The sequence below is a fragment of the Hyperoodon ampullatus genome (assembly GCF_949752795.1).
Source record: "Hyperoodon ampullatus genome assembly, chromosome: 4".
Classification (NCBI taxonomy): Eukaryota; Metazoa; Chordata; class Mammalia; order Artiodactyla; family Ziphiidae; genus Hyperoodon; species Hyperoodon ampullatus.
The window spans coordinates 162,163,062-162,182,072 of NC_136917.1; positions in this window are offsets into that span (position 1 = coordinate 162,163,062).

The window sequence follows — 19,011 nt, forward strand, 5'->3', positions numbered from 1 at the left end:
GAGTGTGCATATACACACACATGCACACCCACGCACAGACACACAAGTTTCGGAGACTTGCAGGAAGTGCTTCAAATCACTGAATTATCTGGGGGCTCTCCAGACAGCTACTTGGCAATACTCTCTCCTTACTCTTGTACTTATGGCATGGCACACACAAATAAGGGGGTGGGTGATGGAAATGACGCCATGATTTGAATGCTCTAGCTTTCAGCGTGGCTCGAACTACCACCAAAGTTATCCTCTACATTGTGTGCGCATTTGAGCAAAGCTGTGACAACAAAGAGAGAAGCTTATCTTTCCTATAGGGGGCCTGAATATTCGAGTATTCAGGTTGATTTTATTTATATGGAAGGAATGCTGTCCATAAGAATATATTCTAGTGACAGTATATCTTTTCTTAGGATGACAGAAGTGCACACGTGTACAAAGGTGGCTTGACTCATTTATTTCAAAGATAAGATCAGGGTTTTAGAATAGAGTAATCCAGCAGCTACCTAATGATTCAGACAGGGAGGAGAGCCCAGTGGGTTCCTCACTCTAACACTAACTTAGGGAGTTCAAAAATACTTTCTTTCCAAATTTGGATTATTCTGTCTATTAGAGCAGTAAGGACACTTATTCCACAGATCAGGTTGTAGAAGAAATGGTGAAGCCCCTATAGACTCAAAAATGCTTTCAATTTTCACATCATCTAGAATCAACAGGGGCAGCAAAACATTGCAAAGAAACTTCAAACCATAAAGTAGCCAAGGTTTGGGCAGAAAATGGGCTAAAATGGCCGGGTGATCTACCCACTTCTCACAAAATCTATAGCAAATGGAAAAGTGGGATGGGTTCCTTGAAAGCAGAACCTGAGTCTATGACTCCTAGTGTCCAGATAGTTTACTTGGGAATGTGATTTCAGAGAGCAGGAATGCAGGATGTAGGGAATGAAACAGAGAAGAAAGCAAAGCCTACAGAGATGCATTATCGAGTTGGCCAGTCCTCTGGGCAGCCAGTGTTCTATTCTGCTGGAACTTCTGATGCCCCTCATGAGAAATGCCTCAGAACTGACTATGTGAGGGACAAAAGTAGGAAGAGTTTTTCCATTGACTCCACTCTACCATTTATTAAGGGCAGCTTTGTACACCTCATACTTTTTAAGTATTACATGTGAAAATGTCAGATGTGTTCTCATGGACATTCCACGCTGCAGAGACAGAGAAGCCCATGGCAGAAATCAAGAGATGCATACACAGGTTCAAGCAAGGTGGCTATCAGACTGACCTTGCATGAAGCTGGCAGAAACATGCACAGAACTGGCAGCCAGAGTGGAGGCTGGAATAAGATAGTGCCAAGTGGATAGTGCACAAGTATCTGATACAGGCTATATTAGTAAGTTTTCAGTAGGTGTGCTACAGTAACAAATAGCCCCCAAATCACTTAAAAGAACAATAGCTTTTTCATTGGGCTTCTAGACTGAAGGAACAGCCTCTACGTAGACATTCCATTCTTGTGGCAGAGGGAAAAGAGCAAAAGTGGAATCATATGATGACATTTAAGATGTTTTCTCTGATGTGATATGTATCACTTCTATTGATGTAGCACTGGCCAAAGCAAACCATGTGGCCAAGTAGCACAGGGCAGAGGACTAACCTCCACAAGGAAGCACTAAAAGTCACATAGCAACAGGCAGGATTGTATTAGTCTCTTTCAGGGAGAGCAGAGAATAAGCAGCAACAATAAGTAATCTAAAACTGGGTATCTCCCCATAAGAAATGTTTACAGGAAGGCCTATGAGATATCTTATTACTCCCCAATGGTCAACTAGATTATTAATGTAACTAATGTAATTATTGCCAAGCACTGAAAATAAGTGATGAAGTATTTCATTCACAGGTACAAGAAGCCTCACTCACTGAACTTGGCATAAATGATAAAGCAGAGTCTGAATTCACAACAAGATTCATCAAAGACATCACTTATCAATAACTACTAATGTTGCTGTCATGAGCAAGTTCTCCCAGTCTCATCCACGTCTGTCACTATAAGAAGACATTGGCCACAACTTTTCAAAATATATATTACTGCTAATTTCTCTTTTTCTTTTAGACACGGGACTGAAAATAGAAGCGTCTGACTGAGCTCCAGAAAGGTGGTGAATGTCCACAGGACTTCTTGGGAGCTTTGAGATGATTTGCTTCCAAATCTTAGACTTCTATTTTAACCATGGCTGGTGCATAAGTAAAATCCAACCCAAGTTTCAATTGGCCAACCACTGTTCAAATCTCCTGCCAATGGTTTCTGTCCTATATACTGAAGATGTTCAAGGAAATCTCAAAGGGAACTGCCTTTTATGTGGAGAAGAGATTTTCATGTTTAATTTGCATGCTGTCTTAGTCCAGTTGGGCTGCTATAACAAAATACCACAGACTAAGTACCTTATAAACAACAGAAATTTATTCTCACAGTTTTGGAGGCTGGAAGTTCAAGTTCAAGGTGCCACCAAGGTCACATTCTAATGAGAGTCCTCTTCCTGGTTCACAGTGGGCACCTTCTCAACTGTGTCCTCACATGGTGGAAGGGGTTGGGATCTCTTTAGATCCTCTTTTATAATAGCACTAATTCTATTCATGAGGGCTCCACCCTCATGACTGAATCAATTTTCACAGGCCCACCTCCTAATACCATCGACTTGGGAGGGTTAGGAGTTCAACACATGAATTTTGGGGAGATACAGCCATTCAAACCATTGCACATGCTTATTTTCCATGAAGTTGAAAATTTCCAACCACCTGGTGGCTTTGGCTGTCTCCCAACTGGATCAAGAGGGCACACACTTTCAAGGTAGATAACGTATTATTTTTCCAGCTTTACTGATGTAATATTAGTTCACAAATACACACACACAATTAATGTAGACAATTTGTTGAGTTTGGGCATGTGTATACACTTGTGTTGCCATCACCACAATCTGGGAAATAAACATACTCATCATGTCTGAAGGGCAGATTCAGTTTCAATCATCTCTTTTCTGCCCAAAACTGTTGTAACCATTTTCTCATTAATAATTGAGAGCTGAGAGCTTCAGTTCTTCTGACTAGTTATCTTACTATCAAAAATATACTGGGACAGCTGAGCTGCAGATGTGGAAATTCTAAATAGCATAACCACTTAAAAGAAACTGTTTAGTTGGAGGCTAAAAATCATTTAGGAGAATAAAATGCTGATCTGTATGTAATAGCTGTAAAAATTGTCCTTTCACAGTGTGTCTGTAACAATGGAAACTAAACTTTAGGGATTATTATTATGCCTAATTGCATGTAGCCTTTAATTTCTAAAAAATCCTTTTTAATGCTCATTAGTCATAATTGGTGATAATACTTAATGTTTGTAATTTTAGAAGACATCTGAACAAGTTTGTCTTTATGTTCCAGAAGAGCTTTGGAATTTACTTCCTCTACCTCAATGAATAAAGGTATACTGATGATTCCTTATCTTAAAACAATTTGAATAAATGGCTGATTACTGCCACATCACTGGGAAGAGACTTCAATATTGTGCTAATGAGGTAGGATGAAATAAGTAATGTAAGAAGAACCATAATTAAGGGACAAAATGGTCTTAGAGGTAACAAAGTGATATAGTAATATGAGATTGATACCAGTAAGGGCTTATGGAAGACTGGGGGAAACTGGCTCCAACTGGGTCTGTTTTGGGGGGAGTTGAAAACATTTGTCCCCATCAAATGCCTCTCCCTTTATATGATCACTGGGATCATGAAAGGACCTGGCATCTCCATGACACGTTTTGGTTTTGCTTGAATGTGACATGTCTAAAGAATAATGAGGCTGGATTTTTCTTGTGATTTAAGGAAGTAGGGCAGAGTGATTGCTAAGGCCACTTTCACTTATGTTGAACAGAGCAGCATGTGGCTCTGTGGATGCTCAGTCTGCTGAACTCAAGGGAATGTTTTTCTTTGTTCATACAAAAGTTCTGGCTCAGAGAGCAAAGATTTAATACCAAATTTTACACAAATTTTCATAAACCAAGGATAAATTATTGGACATATCAATTATAGTCAATTAAGAGATGGAGTAATGGTATGATCAGGAATTTATTTTTTTGCTGTCATATTGGATTTTTAGAAGGCAGGAGAGCACCCCAGCAGCAATAAGCACATCAAACACTCTGCTCTTGGTTTTTTATAATAGTCTCAAATAAAAGGAACCAGGACTTTGGAGAAATAGCTTATTCTAGAACTGAGGCAGGACATATACAAGATCAGAGCATCTGGTAACATCAGAAAGTAAAGAAGTGCCTGTTACCTCACACTTCCCTCCAAAAAAATATCCATACAATGATAGGGTGTGTCAAAGGAACACAGGAGCCAACTGAAAGAGCTCCCAATGGCCCAAACTAGAAGAATTTGAGCAAAAAAACAAGCTAGTATTGGATTATAACCCAAAGTATGAAAAAAGTATACATGAGCCCATACTGATATAAATAAATGATTAAGTTAACAGGTACAGGAGAAGAGACAAATCTCCTGTGCAGAAAAATTCCAAATAATTTACACAGATACTCCACCCTCAAGGTGGGAGAGCACAGCTCCCCATTCTGTCACTGTGGGCTGCAAATATTGACTGCATTCCAGTATGGAAAGGAAGAGGCAATAAAAGAGTCAGTTTACGGTGGAGAAATTTGACAGACACTACTTTAGCCAGGTGATCAAGGTCAATACCAACAGTCATAAGTCATGTGGATGGTAAATACCCATGATATGATGTGACGAAAATGGCCATTTGCCTTTGCGGTCTTCCTCCTGATAACCTATAACCCCAGTCTTATCATGAGAAAAACATCAGAGAAATTCCAGTAGGGAGCATTCTACAAAATACCTGACAATACTCCTCAAAACTGTCAATGTCATTAAAAACAAAGAAAATCTGAGAACCAGCCACAGCCAGGAGGCACCTAAAGAGACATGATGACTAAATGTAATGTGGTGTCCTGTGTGGGATCCTGGAGCAGAAGAAGGACATGAGGTGAAAGCTAAGGAATGCTGAATCAACTTTAACGAGAACATATCAATATTGGTTCATTGACTGTAGTTAAGTGTACCATGCTAATGTGAGATGTTAATAATAGGGAAATCTGGGTGTGGTATGTATGAGAACCCTCTGTGCTGTCTTCTCAATTTGTCTATGAATCTAAAACTGTTCTAAAAAACAAAGCCTGTTTAAGAAGGCAGGGTTAGTGTTGGTTAAATTTCAAAATGATTTCAAGGCTGAGACTAGAGTGAGGCACATGAAGCAATAGTCTCAAGTGTAAAATTTAAGGGACACTGACATAAATAGTATTTCACTGAAATATTTTTGAGAAGCAAAATTAATGCAAAAAATCCACAATGAATCAAATATCAAAATTTTAAATAAAGACAGGACGAGTATCAGTGCCAGGTTGACCTATAGTGGGTCCTGAGGCCAAAGAAAAATCAGTCAATTGAATCAGATACTGATCATATCTTCATTTAGATTTTGATATTTCGTCCATCATGGATTTTTTGCATTCATTTGACTTCTAAAGGATATTGCCATAAAGTATTATTTTTTTGAGTGCTGGGTTTTGGGACCTTCTTAATTTTGTGCTGGAAGATGACTGCCTCAGTTGTCTCACCCTGGCATAAGAGCTGAATGTCTGTCACCTCTCAGACCCCATCTCCTTCCTGTTTCTCCTTGTCTGTCTGCTCCAGTCACAGCTCCCTAGAACATTCTAGACGTCTCCTCCATTAGGATTTTGCACTGGAATCTCTTCCTCCTGAAATGCTTTTACCCCAGAAAAACACACAGTTTGGTTCCTCAGCTCCCTCAGTTGTTCACATAAACAGCACTTTCTCTGAAAGATCTATCAGGGCCATAGTATCTAACACAGAATCTGTTTTCCCTTTCCTGCAGTTTCCAAATTACCTGTTCTGCTCTCTCTTTTTCAAAAAATCTCCATGACTCATCTGACTTCCTCTACTAGATTGTAATTTTCCTGAAGGGAGAGTTTTTTTATTTTTATCTTGGTCAATGCCTGCTGCATAGTAGTTGCTCAGCAAATATTTGTGGAATGAATGAATGAATGAATGGTTTAACCACTCAAAGATCCACTGAAAGTCTTGAAAGGGTCACAGATTTCTTTGATTTAGATACACATAAACTGTAAAGTGTTAAAGAAGTAGAATAGACTCAGTCTGAAAGACTAATTGAAGTTAAGGAAAGTTTCTGCAAAATGATATTGAACAAGGTCATTAATTTAATATACATTTATATTTTTAATTAATTAATTTAATCTATCTAATTAAATAATTTAATTAATTTAATATATATTAAATGTATATATCTCTATGTGTGTGTATGTGTGTGTGTGTATATATATATATATATATATATAATATATGTATATATATGATCTGCATTTGTCCTGATCTTCTGCAAGAAAACAGCACCCGAACAGGATGCTCTCAAAACAACTTCATCTATGCTATAAAATCATCTATGCTATAAAATTATCTATGCCAAAATCATCTATGCTATAAAATCCCAAGATATCTGAAACCTGAAAACGTATGCTTAATTAATAGCAAGTGACGAAAATATTGACTTATTTTGTGGCTGTTGGTACCTTTGATTTTGCAGAATTTACCCAGTATGGGCAAAATATCACATATCTTAGTCTTAGTCAGAAACTTGAAAGTCTCTGAGTCTGTTGATTCAAAAAAAAAAAAAAAAACTCAAAAACCCTGAGATGTCCCATTGTCTTTGTGTTTTCCTCCAAAATGAAATATTTCAAAGAATTAGAAAAGTGTTATGTTGCAATATAATGAACACTCAGATTCTCACCAATTTGTCAACTTGTGCTACTTTTCCATATTTGCTCAAATTTTCCTTGCCTTTTTTCCTAAGAAATAAAATCTGATGGATATGGTAGATTATATATGCCTCCTCATTCCCACGATCCTTGCTCCCTCTCCAGTTAAATACCCTCCTAAAATTTGTTCTTTATCATTCCCATGAATGTTTTTATACTATCATTAATATGTATGTAATCATAATTTATAGTTGCTTTGCATATCTTAAAAAACTTTATATAAATTGCATCCTACTGTATATATCCATTTGAAATATTTTTCTGTTGTTAAAAATTATGTTTTTCAGATTCATCCATGTTGATACATGTGGCTTTGGCTACAATAGTATTACATCGTGTAAATATGCCTCTTCACTGTTATAAACACTTCTGTACATGTTAGTCCTTGTCTGTATCTCCTTGTGTGTACAGCTGAGAATTCTCTGGGATTGCTGCCTGGGTGTAGGTCTATGTTTCTTCAACTTTACTAGAAATGAACTGATTATTCTCTGACATAGTTATGCCAATAATGAGCATTTTTTATTAGATTATGGCATATTTTCTACGAACATTTTTTTTACAAAAATGTTATCACCAAATATAATCACTCACCTCCAACTCTTGTTATTCTTTCTGAGTGACTTCTGACTCTATCCAGAAAGCCCACCCATACTCACAGGTTGAACTTCTATGCCACTGAGCAGTTTCTAAAGGATTTGACATAGGTCTGAAAGCAATTTCGTGAAAGGAGCCCCTCAAATATTTTAAGCAACAGTATCATCATTGAAATAAGTATAGATCTCCCACAGCTTACAACTCTGCAGAGCTATTTCTCATGTTAATGTGTAAATGTATCATTTATTTTGAAATAAAGAAATATTAGTAAAGAAAAGCACAAAGAAAAAGCTTGGAACAGTTAAGAGAGATGAATAATATTGTAAAATCAATTTAGTCAGCATCACCTGTGGATCCTTCTTTCTACCCCAGAGATCATAACCCTGAAAGTGGAAAACCAGGATTCCTGTTGTTTAAATCAGAGCCCGGTTTATTGGGATCATTCTTGGGGGGGTTGTCAACACAAGGCACTCATCATTCTGGTCAGGCTGTATTGCCTCCGCCTACCCTGTCCCCAACCCCCTCCTGTTGCCCATCCATCAATCTTTGAGGTGAGGACAGGGAGGGCAGAATAAAGAAAGCTCTGCACTGCTGTCTTTTGTAACTTTTATACAGCTTTACTTCAAGCAAAAGTAAATCTTACCCCCTCCTCTTTCTAGCCTCCCCATTTCCCACTCTTGCTGTTTCCTGAGTCTATCACCATTCCCTTCTTTTCATTTTTCCCTTCTGTCCTCAAAGTAAAAAATACCAGATATACGATGGCAGGTAGGAACATGCTAGGATGGCGAGGAAATGTCCATGCTCATGCTTGGATGAGGCTCCGGGGGAGGACATAGGATTTTCCATCACCGCAAGGGCTGAAACATTCTTTGTTTCACTCCTTTTAAATCTTTCAGCCTTATTTTTCCTGAAGCCTTTCGGGTTAAGCAATGACTGATGCTCTCCAGATCTCTCCTCCCACTTGCAAGAGTACATTACATTTCCTTCTGTGCCTTTCTGCAGTGGGGAGAGAACCTGTTAGACAGCTGATAAAAAAAAATCTTCTAAATAATTTGTCCATAACATTAAAGTTCTATTAGCGAACAGTATCATTTTGGGAAAAAACATCACTTTAATTCAAAAGAACACAGTCCAGCTGTCAACTTACAACTGCTGCCATTTCCCAATCCAGAAAGTGAAATTCAGGAGGTGATTTGGTAGAAAATGGCTTTGTCAATACACAGCTTAATGCCACTGCTATGTCTGTGTTCTACTCTCCTAAAGCACAAATGGACTTTGTAAAAATGCTTGCTTGGATAGAGGTTAACATTTTTCAGAACTTTAATGGAATTCCTGAACTTGCCTTTCTGCAAGTAATAAGGTGACTTGACCTCAATAGAACAGCATGCAGTCCGTCTAGCTCTACAAACACTATTTGGGAGAAATGGGGTAAATTAAGGGATTCATCTTCATGTGTCCAGGTGGTTGAAACAATGTTGCTCACCTTTTATGTCACTCACATAAGGTGCATTAGAGTAGGGAAATGGCTTTCAATAGCTCCTTGAATTTTTCTTCATATGGATAGTATAAGGGTCTGAGAAATTTTATACCCATGGACTTGAGATGAGGTTGGGCTAACTCAAAATATGTTTATTAATGCTGATGACATGCCTAGCAACATGGGTGACTCTCAGAGTATAACTCTGAAACCCTAGTCCCTTTCCCCAGTAAGTTTATTATCAAGTGTGTTAGGTTCCTAGGGCTGTAGTAACAAGTTAGCACAAACTGGGTGGTTTAGAACAACAGAAGTTTATTCTTTCACACCTCAGGAAGCCAGGGTCCAAAATCAAGATGTCGGCAGAATTGGGTCCTTCTGGAAGGAGAAACCATCCCATGCTTCTCTCCTAGCCTCTGATGGCTGCTGACAATCTTTCGTGCACCTTAGATTATAGATGCATGACTCCACGCTGCTTTCTTCTCTTTGTGTCCCTGCGTCCCCTCTCCTTATAAGGATACCAATCTTTGAATTTAGGGCCTACCCAAAATCCAGGATGATTTCATCTCAAGATCCTTAACTAACTACACCTGCAAATACCCTCTTTCCAAATAAGATTACATTCTGAGCATGGGCCTGAATTTTGGCAGTGGGTGCTATTCAACCCATTATACCAAGCAAATATGTAAAAAAACAAACTGAATAGCACATCTTAAAATGCAGCCTGGAGGCCAGTTGTAGATTATAAGAATTCTCTATGCATTTGGCCACCACCACACCTTCAATTGCTTGTGTTCACGTAAGCATGAACACAGAAGGATGCCCTCTACTCAGTGATAGCACTCTGTTACTCCTATGATTGCCAAGAGAGCAAGCCTAAGGCGGAGCTGAGAAATAGACCAGGTCATCCATATTCTTTGTGGGAGCATCAGGTTTAATTATCCTGCTTTCCAAGTCACCAGAGATCCAACTTTCCCAGGTCATCCATCCTTAACAGGGCACTGATTCTATACATTACCAAATCCAACCAGTCACCCAGTTCTATGAATCTTCTGCCACTGGCATAATAATCTGTCATCAACAAAATCCCATATTTTTAACCTCTTCTCTGCAAAACGTTTGAGTTTTTAATTCCAACTGAAACTCATTCCCTAAGGACTCTGTTTCTCCTATAAACTACTCACATGGTGCTTAAAAAACAAACAAACACAGCATGTATGTACCACATGGCCTGGAAGTGGGGGAGAAGACATTTTGTTCCTCATTGCTACTTCTAAACAATGTCTCCTCTTCTCCCTCAAGAATCCCTATAAGCCCCTCATCAGAATCCATCATCTGCTATTTTTCCTGGTTGTAGTTTATTGATCAACATCCTGGTCACATCCTAAGTCATTGAGGTTTTTATTCCCTGGTTCATCGCCTTTTTCCCCAACACTGTTCCTGGTGATCTTGACATTCATTTACCTGATGTTCCCAACCCTTGGCATCTCACTACCTTTACCTTACTTCCAGAGATCTTTTCCCCCACCCCACCACAACCCCTCCTCCAGAACAGTATAGTCCACTGGAAATAAAATGTGAGTCACAAATGTGAGCCATATGTGCAATTTTAAATGTTACAGGAGCCACGTTAAAAAAGTGAAAAGAGGGCTTCCCTGGTGGCGCAGTGGTTGAGAGTCCGCCTGCCAATGCAGGGGACACGGGTTCATGCCCCGGTCTGGGAAGATCCCACATGCTGCGGAGCGGCTTAGGCCCGTGAGCCATGGCCACTGAGCCTGTGCATCCGGAGCCTGTGCTCTGCAACGGGAGAGGCTACAACAGTGAGAGGCCTGCGTACCGTCAAAAAAAAAAAAAACGTGAAAAGAAACAGGTGAGATTAATTTTAGTGGTATATTTTATTTAACCCACTATATACAAAATATTATCATTTCAACAAATGATAAATATAAAATATTAATGATTTTTAAACATTTTTTCCACACCAAGTCTTTGAAATTTAATGTGTATTTTACACATGCAGCATATCTCAATTTGAACTAGTTGTATTTCAGTAGACACATGGCTGGTGGCTACCATATTATGTAGCCCTGCTCTAGAGAATGGTTATACTCTAGGTCTTGTCATAACTAGTCTCTGAACAGCCAACATTATCCTAATTTTGAGGGTCTCATACCCTGACCCTGACACTATCTCCTTACTTCCTAGCTCACTGACCCTAGAAAATCCCATTCCAATAATTCTCCCACTCTATGAAGACCTCTAATCAACTGACCTGCCTCTTTTTTTTAAACTCTTCCTTTATCTTTCTAATGTCTATACGTTCCTCCTTATCCAACTTAGATTCTCTGTTCTATCAACTATTATGACTCCCTTACCCTCAAAATACCCTCAAGCTCTTGCTCCCTCCTTTGTACTTGACTAGTAAGATCCCAACTCTAGTTAAGTTGAGCTCTTGACACTTGTTCCACACCTGCACCAGAACAACTGACTGTGGCTGGAGAAAGCGCATGACCACAAGAATCTCAAATGGGGCCTCAGAAATATGCTACATTTCCTTAATCAACGAATTTTCAGTTCTCTGAGACAGTTGTTTGACATTTTCTCTTCGCTTTCTGAACTGATGATTTCACCCCTCATCTCTTTAGAAAGAAGAAGCAATCAGAGAACAACCTTATTTTGTTCCAGCAAATCTATCAACTAATGGCATCTAAATCCTTCTATTCTGCCTGTTGCCCTGTTGACACGATGGAGAGTGCCTTCTCCTATCTCAGGCTGAGACTGCCTCTCCTACACCATCAATAGCTACCTCTCCACTGGATTCATCTCATCCTTATACAGAAAGGCTACAAGGTATCATACGTTAACAAATATCCTCCTTGATCTTAGAATCTCCTTCAGGAACTGCCCCACTTCTCTGATTACCTTTTAAGCAAAATTCCTTTAAGGAGTTGTCTATATTTTCCATCTCTAACTCTTCACCTGTGATTTTCTTTCCAATCCTCTCTATGTAGGCTTTTGTCCTTATTCACTCACCCCACCCACTCAAAGCTCTCTTGTCCAAGTCACTAACGTCTTCCATCTTGTCAGATCCAACGTAAAATTCTCGAGACTGATTTTAGTTGAACTACAGCACATTGACACAGCCACTCTGTCCTTCTTGAAACACTTACTTTGTTTGCCTTCTATGACTTTCTACTTGTTTCCTGTTTATCTCATCGGCTTCTTCCCTCTTCCTCTCTTGATGAATCCATTCTCTTTCCCCTTCTCTTAATGTTGGAATGTCCCACAGCTCAGTTCTCAAAGTTCTTCTCTCTAATCTCATGGTTTTAAATCCTCTGTACATGATGATGTTCTCTATATCTACGCCTCTTTCCCTGAGCTCTCTCTTGAGCTCCAGACTCTTATAACTAACTGCTTCATCAACATCTTCTCATTGAAGTCTGATAGGTATCTTATATTTAACATTTCCAACATTTCCAACTCAAAACTGATTTCACCTTCCCCAAACTCTTCCTCCAGTTATTCAGGTCAGAAATCTAGGATTTGATTCCTGATTCCTTATTTTTATCCATATGCCATTTCTAGTTCATCAGCGAGGTCCGTTGAGTCTACTTTTTTTTTTTTTTGCGGTACGTGGGCCTCTCACTGTTGTGTCCTCTCCCGTTGCGGAGCACAGGCTCCAGATGCGCAGGCTCAGCGGCCATGGCTCACGGGCCCAGCCGCTCTGCGGCATGTGGGATCTTCCCAGAACAGGGCACGAACCCATGTGCCCTGCATCGGCAGGCGGACTCTCAACCACTGCGCCACCAGGGAAGCCCGCAACTGATACTTTTTAAACCCACACTGACATGTTCCTTTCTACATGATCACTGTTCTTCTCACATGGATGCCAGAGAACACAATTCAATGGCTAAGCCATTTTCTGCAGCATCTCTTTGAGAATTGTTTCACATAGATCCTTTGGAATACTTGTGATCATAGTGGCAGGTTTTTTTCCTGTGAGGATAGATCCATTTTTTTTCAAACAATTCTATCAGTCAGGAGTTCCATTTGTCCTTAAGTGACTCAAATCCAAAATAGCAAATCTTAGAGAAGATCATTTATTTTTCTCTCACTAAGAGTCTGAGCTTGCATCATGGGTCTGCTCTGCAGAGTCTCCAGGGGCCCAGTACCTTCTGTCTTGTTGATCTGTCATCACTATAATACTACCCTTTGGTTGTTTCAAGATGCCTCATCATCCAGGAAGGAAGGAGGAGTGGGGGAAGGTAGAGCACACCCCTTCCCTTTAAGGTAATAATCCCAAAGTTGCACACATTATCTACACTAATACACAGCTGGCCAGAACCTGGTCATTTGACCATGCCTACCTAGCTGTGTGGAAAGAAGAGAAATTTGTCCTTATTCTCTGTGCTCACGTATTACATACCAGCTGAATGTCAGGGGAGCTATTATTACAGAAAAAAGGGTGAACTACTATTGGGTGATGATGGGCAAACTTGGATAATGTACATTTGGTAAAAAATAATGCCCCCCAAATTCTAGAATCACCATATTCTAATCAGCTGACTCTTGTGTTCACATGTATGTGTGTGTATTTGCATGTGTGGGTGCATGTGTATTTGTGTGTGTGTGTGAGAGAGATAAACTCTTGAAAGACTGATAAACTCTCCCAAAGAGGAGTTCAGAAGTTTTGGAGGGCATCATTGGAATAAATCTATAACCTCCCAGGGTAATGCCTCTGGCGAGGATATGAATAATATGAGCTTTCATGCCTGCTGTCTTTGTACTTTATACAAATGCAGGAGGATGAGCCTCATATTCTGTGTATTAGGAACATGAGATGATTGATTCCTGCATAACCAGATATGTGGTCTAACAAAGGACTTCTTAATTTCCTCATTAGAATAAGTAATCATGACTGTAAACAGCTATCAGTATGATTACAGGGTTTAGTAATACCTGTGGATGATGCAAGCCTGATTTTAGGTGTAATGGTCTCTCCCTCTCTCTCCCTCTTCACTTTGCCTCGACTGCTGTTAAATGTTATCCTTTTAATCAGCCTTGATTGCTCTGCTTTGCTCTAAGAGTTGCTTAGAGACTCCTCAGAGGCGCATTGTTTCGTGCGAGACAGCTGTTCTTTCCCAGCTCAGACTGACTGGAGTTATATATAGTGATGATAATAATAAATTGTCTACACATACGCACACAGCACATGGGCACCCACTGATGAAAATTAGTGTTTTATGCATGTGTCGTGCTTTCCTTTGATTGCATTTACAAACACTCAGCTTCACTCTCTCCCTCCAGCTGCTGCAATGTACCTCCTTAGCTCACAGAGGTTTCAGAAGTTGCCCCTTCCACCTCCAAGTCTCTCTTGTCATTTCCTAATTAACACATGTATTGTCTAACTTTCCCTTCCGGTTCCATTGTGATAGAAAACCATTCAGATCTCTTAGCTCTTTAATTTTGCTTTTATTCTGTGAATATAAACTGATTTCTAGATAAATTCCACTTACGAAAATGCAGTATGTGTGAAATTGATATGTTTGTAAAATTCAACTGTATTTCCTCTTTCTATGAGGCAACAGTGACTGTAAAAGCTGAAGGGCCCCTTGGTTTAAAAATACTGATGACCAGGGCTTCCCTGGTGGCGCAGTGGTTGAGAGTCCGCCTGCCGATGCAGGGGACATGGGTTCGTGCCCCGGTCGGGGAGGATCCCACATGCCGCGGAGCGGCTGGGCCCATGAGCCATGGCTGCTGAGCCTGTGGGTCCGGAGCCTGTGCTCTGCAATGGGAGAGGCCATAACAGTGAGAGGCCTGTGTACCGCAAAAAAAAATAATAATAATAATTACTGATTCCCATTGGGAAGAAAAGTGAAATTAGATCCTTATTAATGTATTTGACAATACTTCTTCTTTGTTTAAAATACCAGCTCAAGTTTCTTCACTGGTCATATAGAATTTGAAATAAACATATGCTAAACGTGGAGACCACCAATTTGAAATAACATACAATATAGTATCATTTTAAAGCACATTCCAGTGTATAATGTATTTGTTTGTGGTGTCAGCCTAATCAGGTCTCACACACACAGTGACAAATGTCCCCTCTCACTGCCAGATGGAACAACTCTAAAGGAGAAAATACAATTGCTCACCACAATGGCCTTTAAATAACCATCTGTTCTGAAGTCAACAGTTGTATTAAAGGGCATGACATTTGCACTATGGCAAGCATTCTTCAGGGTTTCTGGTTTTTATTTACTTTAGGTCTTCATATTAATGTTATTAATTCTCTTCCTACTTTTGCATATCTTTATGCTATCTTTTCACTGGCGTGGAATCCCATTATTTTTCCTTCATTTCTTTTTTTCATTTTGGACGCCACAGCATCATCTTTAGTGCAATTTACCTCACAGTTCACCACAGCAGCATAAATGGGGGCCATGATTTCTTCATCTCCTGTTTTATTTCCATTGAGCCATGACCTTAGAGTAACCTAGATGGCCTTCCCCCAAAGAGGGAATTCTGGAGAAGGGCACATAGTGTCTGAGGCCAAAGATAACCCCACTGGCCACGTTGCATGTGGTACCCAAGGTCAGGAATTAAGGGGAAAGGGACCCCTCCCATTTAGAACCTTCTTGCCTGTCTTCTGGGCTGGCTTCCCTCTTTCTGCACATCCAGGACATGTCTTTCCTGATGGCCACTTTCTCTGGATGAAATGTACTAAGCTGCACTAGGTAAGACTTCTTCTCTGCGCTCTAACTCTTCCTATGTCGATTTTGATATGCTTGGTGGCATCTCGGAACGTGTGTACTTATCTTTCAAGTGGGTGTAGTGTAATGGAAAGAACTTAAAGGTTGGCCGACTTAGGTTCTAATTTTGGTTTGTCTATTGCTAACTGTGTGACCTTGAGCAGCTTACCTCCTCTTCTTAGGCTATGGGCACAACGCACGAAGCCAGATGCTTGAAGGGTCAGCCTCCAACCAGAGGTTTATATTTCTCTGCTTTCTTGTCCTACCGACATTCCGCCCCTTGTGTGAGGGTCTGGTTAGATAAAATGAGAGAACTCACTTTGAAAATTGCCTGATAGAGTTCACGTGGTGTTCAGTGGTGGAATGCATAGTCAGAAGTACATTTTGATCAGACAACCATTAGTGATGACAATAGTTAAGTTAAAAAAAAATACACACCCCAGCCCAGGGACCTTTGAAAGTGATTCAGATGTGGATCAAGTCCTTATGTATATTTTATTCACTCTTATTTTCTATTTTTCAGTAATCCTGAATGATGTGAATTTCATGGTGTGAAATTAAACTTGATTCAAAATTATAACACTTTATTCAGACAATAAAATGGAAGCCTTTGGGCTTATCCGTTTCTGCCAAGCAGCCGATTCAGGGTCGTGCTGGCTGGTCTCTGTTTGTCCCCCTGGTTGTGTCCTTTAGCCTTCTCTATCCTGCTCTTTGCCCTGGAAGGCTGGTGTCTGTGGGCTACACCCCTGGAGCTCCTTCGCGCTTCCAGTTGGGGTTGGCCAAAGAGAAGCACTGGCAGAGGCTCAGAGGATGGGAGGAGAGCTGGGGCGCGTGTGCCCTTTTCCAATCCCCAGGAGCCTTTCTTTCTCAGTGGCTGATTCCCTCGGAAACTACAGCCAAGGTCCCTGCCCTAAGGTTCAAGTCTCACTGGGTTCCTGTGACTCTAATTTCCGTCCTTGCCCCTGCAGTCTTAGGATGGAAAACACTCCCTCTCTTGTCACTCTTTCTTAACCCTAACCCATAACTCTGGGAGAAGGCCCTTCATTAGAGCCTCTGTGTTTGAATCATTCAGGGTGGATTCTCTTTCCTGCTGGGATCCTTATCTTAACTCTTAGTGCCTTCAATTTACCATAAGTCTAGACAGAAGATATCCAGATTCCTGGCTTCCTCTTCTCAGACCCTGAACCATGTTAGATCATGAAAAAGCTTCACCTCTGGGCTCAATCTGATTGTTCCTGCTAGAAATGCCTTCAGTTAATTATAGTTTTATATGTTCACTTCAATTTGGGGCTGAGGGTGGGGTTGAATGCTAAGTACAGGCATGAAAAACATTTTATCTTCCTTAAAATTGTTATCTAAGCAAATCTCTGAAGTCATTCAGATAAGAATCCACACAATAAACTTCTCCACCATGAAAAAAGAAACATTTTTTTGGTCTCAATAACTGTGATTATTGAATACCTAATTTCTCTATAAACTTCCCAAAGCATTTGAGGCAGTAGTCAGGGTATAAATTACACACACATAAAATGACATTACTATTATTTTTATTATGTGATGAAGTCAGAGGTCTTTTGGCAGGCAGGAAGACACTGCCTTCTCTCTGGCTAGTGGACCCTCCAGTTTTTAGTGTTAAGGAGGTAGGGACTAAAATGATGAAATAGTAAGGAGAGTTGAGCGACATAAATATCTATACAATACTGAACCCAACACAGTACAGAAAATGTTTCAGTATTAAAGAAATAAGAGGAAGAGGGAAAAGAGAGATAAGGATGCTCAGGGTTTTTAAGAAAATTGAGAAGCAACGTATAAATGGACAAAACTTTTTATATATGAGGGAAGGACAGAATTTTACAAGATCTCCTAATTTAAGATGGCCTCCCAACCTTTTGACAAGCTAGATGAGAAAAATTTTTTTTTAATTTTCTATGGCTTTATGGAGAAGCTGAATATGTACAAGAAAGTTTGATTAAGTAAAAAAGGACAAATTATTGGTAGCTGTTAAAAGACTAGAAATTATCCAAGAAATTAAAGTTTAGAGGGAAAAGGGTATATATATGTGGTAAAAAAAAAAATAGAATGCCAGCATAAAGCCAAGTGGTTGAAACGATTACATTTCCGGTAATATAGTAATAAAAAAGAGAACCTCCAGAAAAAAGCACATATGTTAATGAATGAGACAAAATTTTATGACTTTTTTGTAAATGGCTTGAAGAAATCAAATTCAAGGTTTTTTTTTTTTAACATCTGTCATATATATACGAAAGGATATATGCTCTTGAGTATATTGCCACTAAAAAAGAATTGTTACTATCTTAATGAATCATCTGTGGGATCAGGAAGGAGTTACCCCAAGAGATCTCTCCACCAAAAAAAAAGCAAAATGTTTCAGTTAGTAAGCACTGAGAAACTGTAAACTTCTGTTTTGTGTTCAGTTATGTCCCCCCAAAACAATATGTAGAAGTCCTAACCCCTGGTACCTATGAACGTGACCTTATATGGCAGCAGGGTCTTTGCAGATGTAATTGAGTTAAGATGAGGTCATACAGTGGGCCTTAATCCAAAATGATGGGTGTCCTTGTAAAAAGAGGGACATTTGGACACAGGCACAGACACACAGGGAGAACGCCGTGTGAGGACAGAGGAGAGTTTGGAGGGATGCCACTGCGAGCCAGTGAATGACAAGGATTGCTGGCAACTATCAGAAGCAAGGAAGAAGCAAAGAAGGATGCTACCCAGAGCCTCAGACCTGTGACAGGATACATTTCTATTGCTTTAAGCACCCGGCTTGTGACGCCTTGTTACAGCAGCCCTAGGAAATGAATACAACTTTCTTCTTTTTCTTGTCCTTCATGATGGCGGAGTACCGACGGTGGGGTCTTGGGAGAGGTCCGCCCAGGGTGCAGGGAATAAGGGGGTGCACGGTTTGTAGAGAACTTTTAAACAGTAATTACACTGGACTAAAATTTGGTCTGTTCTTTATCATCACCGTGCATCACCAATTCCAATCCATGTCAGTGATCATCAATAATGCCTCCCCACAAATGTGGTCCTGGTATCAGATCTAAACATTTGCTGCACTTCTCATTGTTAAAATGAGCTTCAGATTAGCACACTTAAGTGCTGTCCTTGAACGACAAATGTATTCTATGTGAAAGTTAATTTGGAGAATTCAGTTACACAGTCAGTCTGCACCACAGACAGGGGTCAGCCACTCACATTCCTTTTGGAGTAAAGTTTCAGAATTGCTCAAGCTCAAAGGATAGCAAAGACCTGGATAGCACTGTGGTT